At 41.1% G+C, this 12,406-nt stretch overlaps 1 long non-coding RNA gene across 2 annotated transcripts in view; it reads left to right on the top strand.

Annotated features, from left to right (window-relative positions):
• Positions 1 to 222: 222 nt before the first annotated feature.
• The window catches only part of LOC110219502 (uncharacterized), a 39,151-nt gene continuing 26,967 nt past the window's right edge, over positions 223 to 12,406 (top strand). The window contains exons 1-2 of one of the 2 annotated variants that reach the window (XR_013483323.1): positions 223 to 497; positions 1,231 to 1,297. This is a non-coding gene — a long non-coding RNA (uncharacterized LOC110219502). Of the gene's footprint in view, positions 498 to 1,112; positions 1,298 to 12,406 lie in introns of those variants that run through there. The other variant, XR_013483322.1, reaches the window with a different exon arrangement.

The following is a 12,406-nucleotide window of genomic DNA, read 5'->3' as shown; positions in this document are numbered from 1 at the left end:
AATCATAGAAGTGAAAGGATACCCAGCAAGAATAAAGCACTGCCTTATGTAGGTGTGGCCTCCTCATCTATGGAAACACATCTGGTCAGCAGGGTATAGTGGCTTGCCTAGCAATGGGACATCTGCCAAGGGAACAATGATGGTCTGTCCTCTTTTATGATGGTGAGTCCCCTAGACCAATCAAGAGTAGGGGATAGCTTCTTTGCTTTTGACTGCGGAGGAGGGGGGGAGGGGAGAGAGAGACCATATTAACCAACATGGAAGAAACGCTGGGAGATGTTGTTTCTACCATAAAGGGGTATAAACTAAAAGCGTGAAAAGAATGAAAAAGACCCAGGTGCCCAAGTTATTGTAGGACTATTCCTATAACTTGATTTCTGTATACCTTCCCAGTTATCGTTCCTGAAATTCGATCTCTGCTACCACCACAACCCTTCTTCCCAAATAATCCTTGAAAGGAGCCCAAGTTTCTTAGTAATCTATGACACATGTGGAAGGTGAGAGATTTTTTTTCTTCTCTCTCTTCATATTTTTTTTATGTGGCTTGAGGGATTTTTTTAAAGAGAGAACAAACCTTTCATAGCATGTCTGCCTTACTGTTGATCAACAAGGTGTCAGGGAGGCCCAGCCAATGAGAGCCAGCCAAACAATTAAATAGGGAACTGCCCAGGCATTCCATTCTGTGTCAACAACCTAGGGCCCACCCTGGGGATTCTTAGCATTTCAATCTGCAAGCGTAACACAACTCAACAAGGCTCTTCTCTTTCCTTCTCTCTCTCTCCATCTCATTTAAGCTTCCATCTCTACTACCTGGGGACAAGGGAACTGTCCCCATCAAAGAATGTCAACAGCATTGCTCAGGAGTCAGAGGTGCATTGCTTACACACACTTTCTTTGTTCCTTCTTTTGGCTCTGCCCTCCAACAGGCATTCCAGAGGGTACTGATTGGTCCCCTGGCATGCTGCCTAGTATGTGTTCAAGAGAGGCAGATAGAATTGAATATCCTTCAGTGTATTTTTTTTAACCTCCTTACTGGTAACTATGAGGTAAGAGTTTCAGAAAAGTACACACCACAGCTTCCCGATGGCCTTCATCCTCTTCCATCCCTTCCATTTTCTAAATAACAACAATAGCTAACACTAATACAGCACTTTAAGGTTGGTGAAGAATTATATTTTCAATATCACAGCAACCTGGAAGGTGGATGCTATTATTATCACCATTTTACAGATGAGAAAATTGAGGCTAAGGGAAGTTCAACAACTTGCCAGTGTCACACAGCTATTAAGCGTCTAAGGTAAGATGAATAAAAATAATAATAATAATAATAATAATAATAATAATAATAATAGCCAAGTAAGACTACCTTATGTAAGCAGGGAATTATCTTAATGACACATCCCTAATGCCACTCCCTTCTCATAAGGTCCTCCAAAGTTACTTATCATTCCTAGATCATGAAAGTTTGGTTCATGGTATGGTCTATCCCCTGGAGTGTTCCATGACCCTCTGTGGACATGAACAGGTCCCATGGAATTCTGCTCCTTGCCCTCTACTGTTATGTAATGTGTTTTCCTCTCTCCACTAGAGTTAGCCTCATGTGTTTTGGGAGATCTGGGGCTTCCCTGAGCCATCTATTATCCACAGACTTCCTATGTCTATCTGCATAAGAACAGGAAGGAACTTGGGAGTTCCCTTCCTGATTAAGGCTTTAAGCAATTAGTCCAGCTTCTAAATCATTTGATGCAGTAGAATCTTGGTCAAAGCTTCTCTGGCTCTCAGTTTCTTCATCTGTAAAATGAGAGGACTAGGAAAAATAGCCTCTAAGGTTCCTCCTAGCTCTATTAGCTCTTTTATGCTGATCCCACCAAAAAAGAAGGATTCTTAAAGCAATCTCATCTGATAACAGATCCATTATTATTAGATATGTCAGCTGCAACCAAGATCATTACATTCTCTCCTTTGGAACATATATCTGTCGCAGTTTGACTAGGAGTAATTGGCAGTGACTCATTCTTCTTAATTACAGAGACCCGTATCTCAGTATCACTCTAGCATCCTTTTGCATCCCCTCCCTCATCCTTTTTACTCTCAACCACATGCACGGGGCACATGCACACACACACACACACACACACACACACACACACACACACACCCCTGTCATTTTTCTTCAAGGAAATCCACAATAGTTGTCCTTCAGGTGTCTCCTTCATGAGGCCCCAGATAATGTTCTAAAACTCAACTCCCTCAAATGGACCATGTGTATATTCATAGAACCCAGGAATGTTAGAGCTGGGAGATACCTTACTGTCTCTTCATATACTCCAATTTGCTCTTTACACACATCAGCTAAATGAAGCCCACTGAAATTAAGTGACCTATCTCAAGGTTGCACAGTGAGAAAAGTGACAGAATTGGGGATCAAAAGTGGTTCCCATCATCTTCTGACTCCTTCCACTCTCCAGACAAATCATTGGCATTGTGAGTTTGTCTGAGGCTGTGTAGTATTGTGCAGAGAACACTGGATTTGGAGTCAGAAGGCTTAGGTCTGAGTCTGGGCTCCAACATTTATCAATTGCGTGGCTTGGGCAAGTTACTTAACTTCTCATGGTTATTTGGTTTTCTCATCTGTTAAATGGAGATATAAGCACCTGAGCTGACAAAGCTGTATATGTATCATTTGTATCTATCTATATCTAAACAGATAGATAGATAGACAGACAGAGAAACAGACATATACGTGTGTATGTATGTATATCTATCTATCTATATGTAGATAGATAGATAGATATACATATATATACATATTATTGTTATTATTTCATTTGCATGGACACTTTGGACCCTGGGAACATTGGTAGACCAAGTGGTGACACAGTGCTCCCTCCCAACCCCAATATCCTTACAATGTCTTTGTGAAGGAGAAAAGAAAACATTCCTCTTCTTCCCTTCCCCCCAAAATGTTCTTTCCCAAATTACCCCCAAAGTTATTTCCATTTGATCCAGAAGGCCCATACACAAGCCAAAGAGATTGTTTTCTTTCTCATAGAAAGGGGGTAGGGAGAAGCAATCTATTTGAGACACTTGCAGAAAATGACATATTGAGGCTGCAGGTATGCCACATTTGCAGCTTTGCATATGGGCTGGTCTTTAATGAGGACTTGGAATCTGGCTACACTGGTGAATAACAGAATCTGACACAAAGAATCCCGGTAATAGAGACAGTTCAGGCAGCTGCATATGTCCCAAGCAAACTTCTTGTGATCCAAGAACATTGCACAACTCAAGAGTTGTCATTTGGAATTTTGCTATTTTTTCCCTCCTCCTTGAGCAAGGAAATAACATTCCAAACACAGGCATCACTGTAACCTAAAGGTGATGTATTTCTGAACAAAAGAATTAGGAAGTACAAATGTAAAGGCTGTAAGTGTAACATGAACTCATCCTCTGTGGATAAATGGTATGTAGTCTTTTCCATGAAGAGGCAGCCTATTAAATATAATACCTTAATACATCTGGGATGAGTCATGAGGGTGAGTTAATTGGCAAAAATCTTAGCCTTCACATTTCCTATTTTTTTTTTGGTCTTGCAACCTGGAATCCATGACCCTAACAATTTTTCCATTTTGCCCAAAGAAAATATTTGGAAATTTTGTAGTCTTTCAAATCTCCCCTAGAGTCAGCATAAGGCTACTCCATACTTAAAACCTTGTCTCTGGCTTTCTCCAAAACTGATTAAGAACAACCCGAAGAAGGGATATTCAGGGCAAGAGCCTCATCCTGATCCTGTAGGAGACATTGATGCCCCCTTGGAGGGTACTTGTGGGAGCAAAGTCACCATTCACTTCTCTGTAACACAAGAATCAAAATAGCCCAACTCTCTCACTCGTGGGGAAATCCATATAGATTTCTTTTTTTGTTTCTAATCTGCAAGGTGGAGAAATCAGATAGTGCTGTTTTTAATGTGTCTGACATACATATGATGCCATAGTGAATGTGAGATAATATTTTCCCTCTCAGAACTTGTATTCTAAAACAGAAAGATATGGAGACTCTTCCTTGTTTGTTTCTCCAAAAGACCAGAAGTAGATTGTGACATTTACCTTTAGGTGAGATGAGTAGCCATTTGGATCTTCTAGTCTTCATTCTCCTTCTAGTCCCCTGACACCCTTCACACTTCATCAGTTATGTGAGGAGTGGGTTCATAGGACCTATTGGAAAAAAACCTTAAAGGTCTTCTAGTCCCACTCTTTTTTTCACAGATGAAGAAACTGAGGACTAGGGAAACTCAGTGACTCACTCAACGGACACAGAGGTAGCAAGTAGCCTGGCCTAGAGTAAGTAGCAAAGAATACAGGGCATTTTTGGTTTTGTTTTTCCTTCAAATTCAATTATCTTTCCGTGTTTGTGCCTTTCTACTTCATTTCCAGGGTTTATTGAAGAGGTATAAAGTTTAGGTCATTCATGGCTCTGTATCCTTGTAATATCATACCTACCCTAGTCGATCAATCAACCAAGCAACCAACATTTATTAAGTACCTGATACATTACAATAATTCACTATGATACGTTCTGTGGCTACAAAGACAAAAATGTGGTAGCCTCTGACCTCAGGGAGTTTGTATTCTAGGGAGTGGGGTACAGGGAGGAGAGGATCATGTAAGTAGAAACAAAATACATATAAAATAAATTTTAAGTTATATGTATTCCAAACAATTCTCTGTCCTATTCCTAAAATTTCCAGGACTGGAGAAGATTCCATAATTTCATTTAAGCTTATCCTTATAGACCTGACAACACCCTTCTCAAAAGGGGAAGAGAACACTGCTTTTGACAGAAATACAAGTGACGTGAGGAAGTGATTTTCCTAAAGTTCAGATCGGACCACGTTGGACAAAGTCTATTGTTACAGAGTCATTCCAGTCATGTCCAACTCTTCACGTCCCCATTTGGGTTTTGGTTTTTTTGTTTGTTTGCTTGCTTGCTTTCTTGTTTTTTGGCAAAGATACGGGAGTGGTTTGCCATTGCCTTATCCAGCTCATTTTATAGATGAGGAATTGAGGCAAATAGTGTTAAGTGACTTGCCCAAGGTCACCCAGCTGAGGCTGGATTTGAACTCTGGTACTCCTGACTCCAAGGCCATTACGTCTATCTAACAAACTCTAATGGCTCCATATTGCCTCTGGGATAAAATACAAATTCTACTGTTTAGCTTTTAAAGCCCTTCACAACCTGTCCCTTACATATTTTTCTAGTCCCATACATCACCTCACCCCATCCACTCTAGTCTGCAATCAAACTAGCCATTTCTTTTCCTTATGTTCCACCCTATCATCTGTCTCCACCTCTAGAGTGTTCTTATCACCTCTTCACCTCTACTTCATTCAAGAATGATGCTCACTGGGGCAGCTAGGTGGCTCAGTGGATAGAGTCAGCAGGACCTGAGTTCAAATTTGACCTCAGACAAATAACACTTAACTAGTTGTGTGACTCAGGGCAAGTCACTTAACCCCAATTGCCTCACTAAAAAAAAAAAAAATTCTCGCTTCCTTCAAGTACCAACTTTTCACAAAGCCTTTCCTAGTCTTCCTAATTGTCAGTATGCTCCTTCCCCAGCTACCTCATAATTAATCATTTTGAATTTAATCACTTTATGGTTATTCTGCATATGCTTGTAGTTGTTACCTTCTCTTCTAGGGTACAAGCTTTGTGAATAAGAATTGTGGCCTTCATTATCTTTGTATTCCCCAGTGCCTGACACATAGTAGGCTCTTAATAACTTCATGTTGATTGAATGAATCAAACTGTTTGCCCCCTAAGCTGGACAATCCTCTGGGGTTCTTTGCCTCACACTGAGGTTCCAGGGATGTAGCCTTTTTTTTTTAATCTCCCATATCTTCCCTGAGTAGCAAACTTTGAGTACAACCAAAATAATTTTGTGTCAATAAGAGAACACACAAGAATGAAAGCTACATTCAGTGATCAGTGATTACAGGTACAGTGAAAAGGTGCAGAGTTTCACTTTGCCCAAGGGACAAGGTCCTAGTCTTGAATGACTCTGCTCCTTCTCTTATACCTAGCCTTTCACTGATCCAGGTCTCCTGGTATACAAGAAATATGCCTTTTCTACTTTGTTTCACCCTGCTTCTAATTCCTTGCACTAGCTAAACTCTCCATAATCCCCTCGATCATTGAGGTAGTGGGTTCTCTCACTGGTTCCTTCAATCTTCCCCCAAGGCCAGGCCAAACCATATGCCTGGGTTGAAGGTCTAACCTGCTATCTTAGCTGCTACAGAAGTCTCCCCTCATCCACCATCTTCTGCCCTACTCTTCCCTCAGAACACTTGACTTTACTTTTTGTCTTATGCTTGGTTGAACCTAGAGGGAACTCCAGTATAATTAATTTTAGCCAATTGAGTTGGAAATTTACATATCTAAATCATCATTTACTTGACATTCCTGGAAGGGAGAGGGACTGAAAGTAGAAAGAGGGGGGAGGAGTGGTAGTAATTCCTAGAGACACCATTTCCAATAGGTATCCCAGCCATCTGACAGCAAGTTTTCCTGGTACACAATGCTGGTCTGTTCCAGAGGCCAGAATGGTTTTCATTTTACTCAGCATTTGGCAAAGGGAGTTGTGAGGTGGTTATGGATTGGGTGACTCTCCCTCTGCTCAGCTAGGCAAGGATGATTTATTTCACAGCTTCCTAGTTTTCCACAGAGAGAAGGGAGGTGAAGGGGCTAGGGCTGAGGGTGAGATGAGTGGGAGGGAAGGGGGGAAGGGGAATGGCAAGATTTATATCCAGATGGGAATGCAGGAACTAGGGTGGAGGTTGCCTTCAGGACTGTCTACAATGGGGGCTATTCATCAAGACGACTGTGAAATGTTCAGGGTTAGAAAATATTCCATCTGCTTAATCACTGGTAAAGGCTGAGTCCCAGCAAAGAAGGAGCTAAAGCGGGAGCTGACTCCCAGCTCATATGTCTCCATAGATAGTCTCCCCTTTGTTTTATGAGTTTCTAACCCCACCTTTCTCTACCCTTTATTGTCTATGGGAGTAAAGATTCAGTTTTTTTCTCCTTGGGTCCCATGGGCTTAAGCAATAGTAGCAAAGTACTTTTCCAGTTCATGTATGGTAGACCAGGGTTGTACCATGCCACCTTGCCAAAGAGTTAAGATTTGGAATTGGAAGACCTACTTTTAAATCCCAGCTCATGGCCCTTATCACCTGTGTGATCCTTAGGAGTCACTTTTCCCTCTCCAGGTCTCATTTTCCTCAGTTGTAAACTGTGGGAATTAGACTAGTTGATATCTAAGGTGCCTTGTAGCTCTAGAACCTACGGTCTCTCTCATTCATGACATGTCTCAGTAAGGTAATAAGAAATGGAACTGATCTTCCCTCATCTTATAGACAGTGATACCAGGGCCCAAAGAAATGAAATCATTTTCAAAGGGTCAGTCACACAGTGAAGCAGTGCCAAAGAAAGAATAAAGACCCAGGTACTAATAGTTTCCCTCCACCTACACAGAGACAGACAGACAGAGACAGACAGACAGAGACAGAATCAGAGAGAGAGACAGAGACAAAGAGAGAGAGAACAAACAAAAACAATGCTACTTCCACTTAATGCACTCTCTCCATGTTTTGCAGTCATCCGTCAGAGATTTATGAGGTAAGCTAAAGCTGATCTCAACCAGCCATTTTGGCCAACTGGTCACAAGAACTCTTAGAAAATGTCAGCTAGTATGTATCACCACCTCCTATCTTTTTGTTTGTCTTTGTGCTCCACACTAAATGAAGTTGGCCCCCTGGCTTTGGGCTCTCTTTGCCCACTGTCATCTTTGCTCACTAGTCCTCATTACTTTTGATCGCAGGGTTGTTGTGCTTGGGCGCTCATTTCTTGCTGGGCAGTGATAAATTCCAAGAAAAACCCATTCTTGTTGAGTTATTTTCTGAATGTTATGTAAACATGTCTAAACTAAGTTGCAGCCAATTCCACCCTAAGATCTGTTTTTTGACCTCACTTTCTCACTTTAATTCAGGCAAGAGAAGAGAGAGAGAGAGAGAGAGAGAGAGAGAGAGAGAGAGAGAGAGAGAGAGAGAGAGAAACAAGGGAGGAGGAAGGAAGGGAGGAAGGAAGGGAGGGAGGGAGGGAAGGAAAGGAAGGGAAAGGGAAGGAAGGGAAGGAGAAGGGAAGGAAGTAAGCACTCTCTTGCCTTTGGTTCAAAATGCTGAGATTCCATCTCCAATCAGATGAAAGATTTTTTTTTTCTCTAACTAGTCCGTACAATAAAAATGCATCACCTCAGCCCCCTCTGATATTTCTGGATGGCGAAAATAGAAGTTTCCGTGCAGGACATTTCAGAGCCAAGCTGTACAGTGCCTTGGACAAAGATGAACAGAATTAACCCAGACAGACTTTCACTACAGCATCACAGATCTGCTATGAGATGGATAACAGGCTGCCTTCAGGGGACAAGACAGGACTGGCACCTTTGAAAGGCCTTCCTTGGAGAGGGTCAGAGTTTGGCTACAACTAAACAAGAAAGCTTGGCTCTGTGGGTTCAGAAAATGCCAATTAGGATTCAGGAAACAATCTGAATTTGATTCTTGTCTCTAACAATGATTTTCTGTGCAAGTCACTATACCTCTCCAAGTCTTGGTTCCTTCAACTGTTAAACGAATGAAAACAATCTGTAAGAGTGATTTTCAAATCTTGTTACACAAAACTCCTAGATTCCATATGATATGTCTGGGGGGGAAGGGGTTCCTTGAACATGGAGGCAGAGCAGTCAGTCCCAATCATTTCCCCCTTTCCCTTCTTTCTCTTCCTCCTCTCATCCTCTTCCTCCTTCTCTTCATCAAAAACTTTTATAAAGCAATTACTAATGCAAGGTGTTTCTAAATTGGCCTCAGAAATGGGTAACTAAGACAGCTTAGAGGCTTATGTTCTTAAGAAGCTCTGTTACATACAGGCAGATGCGTAAAGGTCACGTAAGCACCAGAAAAAATTGTGTATAAGACAAGAATAATTGACGCAGCTGTAGTCTACTATCTGGCTAATTTCCACAAAGGAGCAGTGAATAGATTGTGCTTCTGTTGATACTTCTAGTCTCAGTGTAATGACTTGTTTATCCCACCAAAGGCTGCTTTATTCATCAAAGGCATTTCATCAGAGACACCATTGACTCCTTTGTATTTCCTAGCATGGTAGCAGTTGCACAGAAGTGCCTTAAAACCTCATAGAATAAATTTTAAAAGGTATTGCCAACAAAAGGAACACCATTAGTAAGCTTAAGGATCAAAAGAGTAAATGCAAACACAATTCCTCGCTCTGCCAGATTCCACAGATATTTTTTGGTTTTCAACTCTAGCATGGGCTCACTTGAAGCAGGGAGAACTGCAGACGGATTTAAAAAGAGAGATGAACACAATAGGCCAAGTGGGCCAAAACACCTGCCAGAAGAATGAGGTTGATGTATGTAGGGAAACAGGAAGGAAGCCCTATGAGTCCCACAGTGGGATATGTAGTGTAAATACAAGGAGTTATTTGTTACCATCCTCTTGGGTGTATATTATCATTTCAAGCATGGGTACCCAGGCTCTTCTCCTTCCAGCTTAGGACATAAAAAGCTCTTTTCAAGCAATGTTAGTAGCAAGTACGGGTATTACACAAGCTGCTGACCTAGTGCCCACCCTGCAGTCACAAGCAGATCCAATTTTGCAAAATGCTATTTTTACAGCAACATAACATTTCCACATTGCACTCCCCCCCCCAACCCCTCCACTGTAGACTCATGGAAAGTGTGGGCAACATAGCCAGGTTCTGGCCTATGAAAATATTTTATCTCCTGGGTCCGGCTGTTGATGTCTGCTTCCTGCGGTTATACAGAACTGGTCAAGATGAATTGTCCTGGATGAAGTGAGTCACTTTGAAAGGAAGAAAAGGAGGCTGTGGAGGGGAGGGGTTTGAAGGGGAGAAAGCTTAAGAGTTTGTTTTATCCTCTGAAGTTTCCAGAAGATTATGGGAGCAGAGAAAAGGAATTTAAAGTGTGGTTCTTGTCATAAAAGACACTGAGTGGAAAACCTATTGTGGGGATCTGCTTTTATCCTCTTCTCAGTCACTTCCAGAAAAGCATGGGCTTAATTTATAAACCCTGAAGAAAGATGCCACTCCCTGTCAGCTGACCAGAACTAACCTGAATTCTCCAAACCCAAATGGCCTCATTTTCCAGCTATTCTACTCTAAGTAACAGAGTTGGTAATACCTAATACCCACCAGGCTCTCTCCTTCATTCTCCATTGGGTCTATAAGGTACTAGTACAAAATTCAGCTTTATGTGTGCACATATATGTGCATATGTGGATGCACAAAAATATGCTGCCAAGAGATAGCTCTGATCATTTCTTTCCTCTGCTCAAAAGCTCTTGATGGCTCCTCATTGCCTATCAAATAAATCCAAAATCCTCAAAATGACACTTGGGAATCCCTGAGTTCTGGCCCTCACGGCAGTGGCCGCCTGGGGCAATGGAGAGAACACAGGGTCTGAAGTCAGAGAACTCATGGTGTTATCTGTAGTCTGCCATTGGAGAGGTGTGTGGCCTAGACAAACTTATTTAAACTCTCTCATTCTTGGATTCCTTATCTATATAAATGAGAGGACTGAACTAGATGAGAGTTAGCGAGGGTGGAAGAGCAGATAGAATACTGGGCTTAAAATAAGAAAAGCCCAAGTTAAAATATTGCCTCAGCCTCTTGTTAGCTGAATGACATCTTGCTTATTCTCTGCCTTACTTTCCTCATCTGTTGCTTGCTTTTTGTCCTCGAAGAGGACCATGACATGAAGGAGGTGATTCCATGACATGTGAGTGAATTGGAATTAAGTGTAAAATGGCTGAGGAAGGGGTGGGGGAGGGGAGGGACTCAATAGTTTTTAAGATTTTGTCCAGTTCTAAATCTACACTCCAATGACCTTTCAGTTTATTTCCAGCTCTAAATTTATGGTTCTGACTTCTCACTCCTCTGCTACTGTCCCATACTCTAATACATATTGTCTAATATTATAGTTAAACTTTAAGCTCATTTGGCCTGGAAAATCTATGTTATTTATCTTTGTATATCTTCCCTAATGCCTTGCCCATAATGGACACTCAATCATTATTTGTCGAATTAATGATTGATCTACTCAAAGATTTTTGAAGTTAGAAGAAATCTCAAAAGTTGCGAGTCCAACTCATATATTTTTAAAATATATTTTATTTTTCACTTAACAAAAATCTGGTTTTCTTTCTTTGTTATTCCCCTCCATTGGGGAAAAAAAAGGCAGACTCCTTATGACAAATATACATACACACACACATACACACACACACACATATATTCAAGAAAAACAGGTACATTGGTCATATCTAAAATATTTTATTAAGTTCAATTCAATATTCTATTAAAATGCCCATCACCCCTCTGTCTAGAAATGAATAGTATGACTCATCATTGGTCCTCTGAGATCAATGTTTATCACTAGGTTAATCAGAGTACTTAAGTCTTTCAAAGTGATGGGTTTGTTTGGTTTTTTTTTACAGTGTTATTGTTGTCCTATAAACTGTTCTTGTGATTCTGCTTAATTCAGCATGTATCAGTCCTTACTGTTCTTCCTAGGTTTCTTTAAAACTGTTTCTCTCATCATTTCCTATGGCACAATAGTAGACTGTTATATTCTTATACCATAATTTGTTCAACCATTCTTCATTTGATGGGCACTCCATTAGTTTCCAGTTCTTTGCCATTATAAAAGGAGTATAGATGAGTAAATATTGACATCTACATATCTATACTTATCGATATCTTCATGCCTCTATCCCCAGCACTCTGTCCACCATACCATCCAGGTACACACATGAAATAACTAAAAAAATTCCAAACAATCTATAGGCTTCACACGAGAGGAAGTTCTTCTGTTCGTAGGCCACTTTCTTTCTTTTGTGCTGCCAGGCTCTGAGCATAAAGGCATAGTGATGGAGACCATCCTTATCAGCCTATCTCTCTGTCCTTGTTTGCCTGCTGGTTGGCACTATTCCATCAGTATCGCCTCTACCTATTTTGGGAAAACTAACCCAGTAGCAAGTATTCCCTGATGAGTCGTAAATCACAGCCTGGTGCTTATCATATTTTTGGCAGAGTTCTTTGTTCAAGCCATGCTAGCAAGCCTTCTGAAGGTCAGGAAAAGGGAAACAGTGAAAAGGTTTGGGAGAACAAAGGCCAAACAGGGCGTGAAAGACCCAGGGTTCTAGGCCTCCTTACCTCTTTGCCATAAGGCAAATCTAGGGATTGTGTTTTTGTTTTTGTTTTGCTTTTTTTTCCCTTCTTTTCCCTCAGTTGTGCCTGGGAGAAAATTTATGTG

The sequence above is a fragment of the Phascolarctos cinereus genome, unplaced genomic scaffold (assembly GCF_003287225.1).
Source record: "Phascolarctos cinereus isolate Bilbo 61053 unplaced genomic scaffold, phaCin_HiC Scaffold_7;HRSCAF=346, whole genome shotgun sequence".
In the NCBI taxonomy this organism is placed as follows: domain Eukaryota; kingdom Metazoa; phylum Chordata; class Mammalia; order Diprotodontia; family Phascolarctidae; genus Phascolarctos; species Phascolarctos cinereus.
Note: the sequence above shows the minus strand (reverse complement) of the source record. Positions and strands in the feature narration are given on the sequence as shown.